Source organism: Elephantulus edwardii, unplaced genomic scaffold (genome assembly GCF_000299155.1).
Source record: "Elephantulus edwardii isolate Elephantulus edwardi_28Jun2011 unplaced genomic scaffold, EleEdw1.0 scaffold00060, whole genome shotgun sequence".
Taxonomy (NCBI): Eukaryota; Metazoa; Chordata; class Mammalia; order Macroscelidea; family Macroscelididae; genus Elephantulus; species Elephantulus edwardii.
The window spans coordinates 7,337,377-7,346,262 of record NW_006399810.1 but is presented as its reverse complement, the minus strand read 5'-3'; positions in this window follow the sequence as shown (position 1 = coordinate 7,346,262).

Genomic DNA, 8,886 nt, shown 5'->3' with positions numbered 1-8,886 from the left:
GGCCATAGTCTTTCCAGTTACTAGCTATGCATCTGAGATGTGGACAATGAATAAGGATGACAGAAAAAGATGCCTTTGAGCTGTGGTGTTGGATACAAGCACTAAACATCCCATGGATGGCCAAGAGATCAAACAGATATGTTTTGGAGATGGTGCAGCCAGAGTGCTCCTTGGAGGCAAGAATGATGAAACTTCATCTCACATACTTTGAGCATCTTGCTAGAAAGTGATATTCTTTGGAGAGGGACATGATGTTGGAAAGGAGAGAGGGTCAGTGAAGGAGAGGAAGACTCTCAACCAGGTATATTGATACGGTGACTGCTGCAATGGGCTCTTGTGTGTCAGGAAGTGTGAGGATGGCGCAGGACAGAGTACGGTTCAGATCTTTTCATAGGGTCGCTATGAGTTGTGCTTGACCTAACAACAGCAACTCGTGCTTGTTGGTCATTTGAATATCCTCTTTAGTGAACTGTCTGCTCAAGCTCTTTGCCTAGTTTTTTACTGTGTTATGTATCTTCGTTGTTAAATGATCTCAGGACTTTTTTTAAGAGAATAACTGTATACTTATTTTGTTGGGGGTTTTTTATCCAAAATTGTGTTTGTTGAGATAGTTTCCCATTCATTTTGGTTGAGCGTGGTTTTCCTTTTTTATACATTTTTTTATTAATTTTAATGAAAGTTTAGAGAGACTTTGGATTTCCATTCATTCATTGTTGCACTTTTCTCCCTGCCCACCCCTCTCCTCAATTTACTGTTCTCTTTGAAACTAAATGAAAAAAATCTTTCACTGTTATACAATCCCTCCCCCTAAGTCCACTCCACTATTCAGTCTTTGTTCAGGACTCCTGTCATGACAATAATACCTAATCATATATCACTTTTAAACAGTTCTCTCCCTCATCTGTTTCAATGCAGTATACATTCTTTATCCCCTCTTTCTCAGTCTCCCCTCAATTCCGATGTCAGTCCTGTTTTACAACAGTGGCACTATGCAATATTTGTCCTTTGTGACTGAGATATTTCACTGAGCATAATGTCCTTCAGGGTCATCCATTTTGTATATTATTTTATACGTTCTTTGTTTTTCAATGCAGCAATGTATTCCATTGTGTGAATATACCACAGCTTCTCTATCCATTCGTTTGTTGATGGGCACTTGGATTGTTTCCAACCCTTTGCTATTGTGAACAAAGCCGCAATAAACATGGGTATGGTGTGCATGACCTCTATATTTTTTTGAAACATTTGCTCCCTTCATCAAATATCTCTAGTTTACTGAGTTCCTAGGTCTTGATTTTATGCCTTTTTGAATCTTTTCCCATCACTTAAACTTACTCCTGTCACCTCACAATACCAACCTCTGGGAATTTTCCCCTCTTCTTTTGAGTCTTTTACTTAAAAAATTGCTGAGTATTTGAGGCAAGATGTGATTTAGATTTTCTTCCTAAGAGAAAGAGTGTTCCAAATGAGGGCCATTTTTCTGTGTAGTGCCAAGCATTAACTGATGACATCTACTTTAGGAACCCAGCATCATTTCTCACTCTTTTTCTGGTTACTGGATGTACTCTAAATAAATGAAGATGAATTCTATCCAGCGGACTGCCAGAATATTTACAAAAGGTTGCATTAAATTTTTCCACCAGAATCTTGTGAATGGCATCAAATTATTTTAATCTTCCTAGGAAGAAAATAAAACACAGACCCAGAAGAGTAAATTACTTGCTCACATAGAGACAAATACTGCAGAAGACCATTAATGTAAAAATAAAAGGATAACTAGTAAAACATATATGGGGACCCAAAGAAGAAGAGGTAGGAGCAGAGGGGTGAGGATGGGTAGGGTCAAAATCACAGGATTACGCAATTTGGTAGATAGAGAGAAGGTGTGACAAGAAATGGGAAGGATCTGGCACGGACCTGAAATGACAGGGTAATGATGGGCAGGGCCCAATGGTAATTTTATAAAATATAATGCATGGGAAAGATTGTATGAAACACAATGTGAATGAAAAATAGTGTGAAACATGATGTATAAAAACTTTGTAAGCAAACCAATATAAAATTAAAAAAATAAATTACTTGCTCACAAAAAAAAAAAGATGGGTACTCAGAGTCCTAATTTACTTGTCTCTCCAGTATTATTAGTCATGAGTGCTGCAAAGTCAGTTAGAAGTCTTCTCATTTAATGTTCTTCAGTTGTTGCTGTTGTTGTTATGTACCATCAAGTCACCTGTGATTCATAGCAACCCTAAGTACAACAGCCCCAAACCCTGCTCTATCCTGTGCCAATCTTATTGTCTTGACACACATAACTCCATTACCCCAGTCACTGAATCAATCCATCTCATCAAGGGTCTTCCTCTAATGCATTGTCCCTCCACTCTCCCAGGCATGATGTCCCTCTCCAAGGACTGGTCCTTCCTTGAAACATGTCCAAAGTATGTTAGATGAAGCTTCAGAATCCATGCCTCCAAGAAGCAGCCTGGTTTTACCCTCTCCAAGATAAACCTGTTTTTTCTCCTAGCAGTCCATGGTATATTCAACACTCTTCTCCAGCACCACTACTCAAAGGCATCAATTCCCCTTCTATCATCCATAGTCACTGTTCATGTTTCTGATGCATAGCAAGTAATTGCAAAGACTGTGGCCTAGATCAGGCACACTTTAGTTTCCAGACTGAAATCATTGCTCTTCAGTACTTTGGAGAGGTCTCTGAAAGCAGATTTTCCCAATGCAATTTGGTTTTCAACTTAACATATGCAAAAACTGAAGCCAAGATTGATGAGTGACTTGTAAAACATCACACAACTGGAAAAAAGCAGAATTTTTTTTCCCGCATTATTTTATCCTTTTGTTGTAAATATGGGCCTTTCCCAAAACATCTCCATGTCTGTAATGTTGAGGAGGAAGGTGAACAACCTTTCTCTCCAATGTGGCTGACTGGGAGGTGCCAGGGGACACCAGGGAAGGGCAAGACTCCTGTGCAGTCTCCTGAGTTACAAGGAGACTCGGCTTTACAAGCCTAGTGGCTACCTCAGTGTCCATGATGGCACCTCAGAAGATGTAGCAGCGTATGTCAATGCTTCCTGAACTATACAGTGTCTGCCTCCCAGCACCAGAAGCACTCCCTCATCATCTGAGGAAGCAGCATGGAGTAGCAGCAAGAATACTGAATAGTCAAAGAGATGTTTAGAGCATCTGTTCTGTGGCAACTGGCTTTTTCTCGACTTCTCTAAGACTCAGACTTCTCGTCAGTTAAACAGGAATATCGGAGACTTCTCTAGTTCCCATTACAATGGCAAGGAAAATTAAGTTAGATAAAGGATGTGCAAGTGTTTTGAGAAGTGATCGACAGTAAGAAAACCTAAAAGAATCGCTCCCCTGGGAACTATCAGAGGCCATCATTTCTAATATCTCTTTTTTTTTCCCCTACACACTACACTTACAGAGTTGGAGAGTTTTTATGACAATGATTTAGGGGAAGACCAGTACCTAAACAGGCCTAATGCAGAGTTTGGAAGACCCTCAACCGTCCAGACCAAGTCTTAATTCTTCCCTTTCCCTTTATGCCAGGAACCCAAAAGGTATTTAAGCCACGAGTTCTTTAATCTGTTACAATTTAGACCGTTCCCTTCTTTGGCTCTTGATGTCAGAGGGCAGAATTCACTTCCTACAAAACTCACTTGGCCATCTTATTCAGGGAGAGGGCCAGAGAGTCTTGGGCAAGCCAGAGGATCTTGAGCTATAGATCATTGAGGTGGTTTTACAGGAAATAAAGATACTAGAGAATTTCACTTCCTAGGGCTGCCATAACATCTCAGATGGGTTACCTTAAAGAACAGGAATTTATATCATCTGCAAATGTTGTTGGGTACTGTAGAATCACAACCAACCCATAGCTGCCTCTCGGGTGGGTATTCAGAGGCATTTAATCACATGAGACAAGTTTGCCCATCCTTCTCCCATGGAGAGCTGGTGGGTTCTAATCACGTGCCTTTGGGATTGCAGCGCAGCTTCATGACATGAGGCCACCAGGGATAGTTACATCCCTTCATTGCCAATTTGGATGCCTCTTACTTCTTTATCTTACCGTATTGCTTCTGTTAGGACTTCTGGTATAATATTGAATAAAAGTGGTGATAATGTAGTGGCATCCTTGTCTGGTCCCTGTTTGCAATGGGGGGAAAATGCCTTTAATCTCTCTCTATTGAGGACAAATTTAGGTGTTCATTTAGTGTATCAGAAATACAACCTGGGTTTGTAAGAGGTCGTGGCACTCGAGACATTATCACCAATGTCAGATGGATTTTGGCTAAAAGTAAAGAGTACCAGAGGAATGTCGATGTGTATTTCATTGACTATGCAAAGGCATTTGACTGTGTGGATCACAACAAATTGTAGCTAACCTTCAAAAGAGTGGGAATCCCAGAATACTTGATTGTGTTCATTCAAAACCTATACGTGGACCAGGAAGCAGCTGTCAAAACAGAGTAAGGAAACACTGTATGGTTTAAAATTAGGAAAGGGGTGCATCAGGGATGTGCCCTGTTTCCATATCTTTTCAATCTACATGCTGTACAGATCACTCAAGAGGCTGGACTTTAAGAGGAAAAGTGTGGCACCAGGACTGGAGAAAGACTCATCAATAACATGTGTTATCCAGATGATACAACGCTGCTTGCCAAAACTGAGGAGGACTTGAATCCTCTGCTGCAGAAAGCCAAGGACTATAGTCTTCAATATGGATTGAAGCTTAACATCAAGAAAACAAAGATTCTCATCACCTCACCAATTGGGAAGCACCGTGACCATGGAGAAAATATTGAGGTTGTTAACAATTTCAATTTGCTTGGCTCCACAGTCAACACTCCTGACACAGCTGTCAGAAAAATCAAAAGACAAATGGCATTGAGGAAGTCTGCTATCAGGGACCTCTCCAGAGTGCTGAAGAACAACGTCAGTCTGGAGACTACAGTATGCCTGATCCAAGCCATAGCCTTTGCAGTTACATGCTATGCATCAGAGAGCTGGGCATTGACTAAGTATCACAGAAGAAGAATTGATGTTTTTGAGTTGTGGTGCTGGAAGAGTATTGAACATACCATGTACTGACAGAAGAACAAATAAGCCTGTCTTGCAAAGTGTGAAACCAATTTCTCCTTGGAAGCAGGGATTTTGAAGCTCTGTCTCACATACTTTGGGCATGTGGCCAGTCCCTGGAGAAGGACATCATGCTTGGAAGGTTGAAGGGACAGCAAAGGAGAGGAAGACCAAATGAGATGGATTGACACAGTAACTGAGGCCATGGTGTGTAGGAAGTGTATCAGAATTAACAAGACAGGGTCAGGAAAGGGCAAAGTTCAGAGCTGCTGTCCATAGGGTCACTATGACTCATAGGCGACTTGATGGCACATAACAACCAGAACAATATGCTCAGGAAATTCCTCTCTTTTCCTGTTGTGTTGAATGTTTTAATCAGGGATGTGTGTTAGATGCAGAGAAGTTGGAACCTGTTGAAACTGCAAAGCGGAACAACCACTATGGAAGACAGTTTGGTGCTTCCTAAGAAGCCTGAAAATAGAAAGGCCATTTGACCCAGCAGGAGTGGCACTTGCTTCCTAAAAAACATGCCTCCAGAAACTCTATGAACTTTGATACATGTCGACAGTTGTAGAGGGGCTTCAGGCCTTTTGTTCATGGGGTCACTATGAGTCATGCTCGACTCGAAGGTAATCAACAACATCCCATTACTAGGAATCTACTTCAAAGACAAAAGAAGTAAGACACAAATAGATAAATGCACACTCATGTTAATTTGCAGCATTATTCGCAATAGCAAAGAAATGGAAGCAGACCAAGTGTCCATCAACAAATAAATAGAAGAAACTGTAATACATCCACACAATGGAATATTACGTGGCATTGAAAACAGTGGCGATCTTGAGAAAACACTATACATCATGGATGGATCTAGAAAACACATGCTGAGTAATTAATTCAGTCACAAAGTAAGAAGTGCCATATAAAACCACTGTCAGAAAATCAAGAGGAATCCAGAGCAATGGGGACCAGGCAGGGTGGGGAGAACGAGAAGAGAATGACCAGATAAGAAGTGTGGCATTGGAATAGGTAGAAGGAATGTTAATTCTGAAAAAGAACAGAAAAAAAAGACATTATGAGTAGTGCAACTAACAAACTGATACAGGACATGTACGATGGAATGAAAGCGAAGGGGAGGAAATCTATGTAAGTGAGTGAATAAAAAGCCAATTTTTAAAATAGGACAAAAAAAAGAATAAACATTTACTGTCTTGATTTTAAAAACTAAGAGTTAGAATTTAGTGTTAAAAGTACAAGTTCCTATCTCTCTCTCCTCAAGAGAAAGAACTTTGCCTCTTCCAGCTTCTGCAGCCCCAGATGTTTCTTAAGGATCTTTGTTTTGTTTCTTAATGACCTTTGGCTACTTGTATGTGTGTCTCCACATAGCATCTGCCTTACCTGGTGTGTGTCTTACTTCTACTCTTTTATAAAACAGGATTCAAAAGGGATTAGGTTTAGGACCCACCCCATTTGAACTAAAATCTTAGTAACATAACAAAAGAAGGTCTTATTTCTAAGCAGCAGAGTCGTATTTATAAGTACAAGAGTTACAAATTTAATATTTCTTTTAGGTGGTATACAGTGCAATCCATGACCCCAGAAGTCAAGACAAAGCAGAGATTCATATCCTCTAGTTTTTGTTTTTTCTTGTTTTTCTATTCATTGGCTGTAGATCACCTTCACCTCATCCTTGAGCAGGAAGTACAGGCTCTTGTGAAAAATTAGGAAGGTAAAGACTTACACTGATACAGCCAATTTAGACCTTATCCTCTTGACACTACACTTAGTAATGGTGATTTTTCTGTTTAAATCCATCATAGTGTGAGTCACTCCTTTCTAAGCACTGAACACCCAGATGGGTGTGCCGCTTGCTGTTGCTGACCGCGCTGGAAGGTTCCATTAGAGCATCTATGTGCTAAATGGCACAACTGAGGTCATCACTTGATAGGTAGAGGTGGAACTGGTTTCCCTGGCATCTGTCAGCACTTCTGGGAAATAGCACATCCAGCAACCTTCTGGGCATGATCTCATCAGTGAGAAGACATCACAGAACTGAGAGCGAGCACATGCAAGCCGCTTCTCAACTCAAGGAGAGGACAACACTAGGGAAATACACTGGGTAAAGCACTTTCTAAGTGTCTGGTTGGTATGTGCTGCTCGTGACAGAGGATATTCTCAAAAAAAAAAAAAAAAAAAGAAGAAGAAAAAAAAGGCTTCACCACTCAAAGCCTAACACTGACACTCTTCTTGGTGAGACAAAACCGCTACACTATTTAGTCAGTTACGCAAAGTGCTATTTCCTGGCAAATATAATCTTCTGCTTCTTACAGTTTTTGAATCTTTTGTCTCTTACTTATCTGAGAGAGCTGCCAATTAAAGGACTCCACTTGTCTCCACCTCAGACTAAGCATTCAACCTAGAACTCAGACTGTAAAGTCATAGTACACTAAGCCATGCATGCAACAATTGGTTTAGAGGTAAATAAGTGAGTAAAAAATGTCAATTCCAAGCCCTTTGGGAAGTAAAGGTATTAACTGGTATGCTGAAAGCTATGGAATTCAGGAAATACCAAGAGCCATCTATGTCATTAAATGCAAACCCTCCCTTCCAATGAACACACTTGCTTCTAGACCAAAAACAAACATGGTGAGTCGAGCTATATTGAAACCAGGTAAACTGCTAAAAACACTCAAAAATTATAAATCTTGTCATTTTTTTCAAGGTTAAGTATGCATCTGGAAAGTAAATAAAGAAGAACTGTTAGGTTACTAAAAAGAAGATAAAGTCAGATCGGTGAGCTATGAATTAGTGTTGTAAGATTCTAGTTACAGGCCCCTGGAAGTTGAGGTTTTAATGACTACAGGGCTAGGAGACTTAGCCTTAAAGAAAACCATGGAAAGGCTTCTTTAGTGGAGTCTAGAAAAAGGAGAAGAAAAATTGTCCATTGACTCAAAGAAATATGGCCCTACCCAAGATTTTGAGTAAGAAAATCAACAATTTAATTACTTTGAAAATTGGTAGAGGAGAGAGGGTAAAGAGACGGGGGCAAGGTGTAACCAGAGGAACCCTAAAGATGGAATCACAGTTAAAGATTTTGCTTGCAAGATGATTGAAGGAAAAGCTGACTTGTAATTGCTCTTGGATAAAGTTTGCTGAATGAGTAAGGAAACTATAGGCTTCTAGCATTTGTGCTACTGAACTTAATCTGAATTTTCACTAACTGAGGAATTGTACCTTGTTAATCTGGCTTGGGACTGCTGGACTAAACCCACACTGAGGAATTAGTGGAAACTCTGGGGTGCTCAGAAGCAGGTATAAAAACTCTTTTGTTAAGGGAGCTCTGGTGGCCTAGTGGCAAGAAGCTGTACTGCAATCCCAGAGGTATGTGGTTTGAATCCACCAGATGCTCTGTTGGAGAAGGAGGGGCAATCTCCTCCTGTACCAGTCAGATCTGATTTGACAGTACACAAACAAAATAATAAAAACTCTTTTGTTGTTGTTGTAAAACAAACAGTACTGGCATCTGGGTTGGGGGGAGACTGAGAAAGATTGGATAAATAACATATGCTGCATTGAAACAGATGAGGGAGAAAACTGTTTAAAAGGGACATGTGATTAGGTATTATTGTCATGACAGGAGTCCAGAGCAAAGGCCGCATAGTGGAGTGGACTTGGGGGGAGGGATTGTAAAACAATGGAGGAATTTTCTTTTACTTTTCAAAGAGAAGAATGTACTGAGGGAGGAGTGGTGGACAGGGAGAAAAGTACACCAATGAATGAATGGAA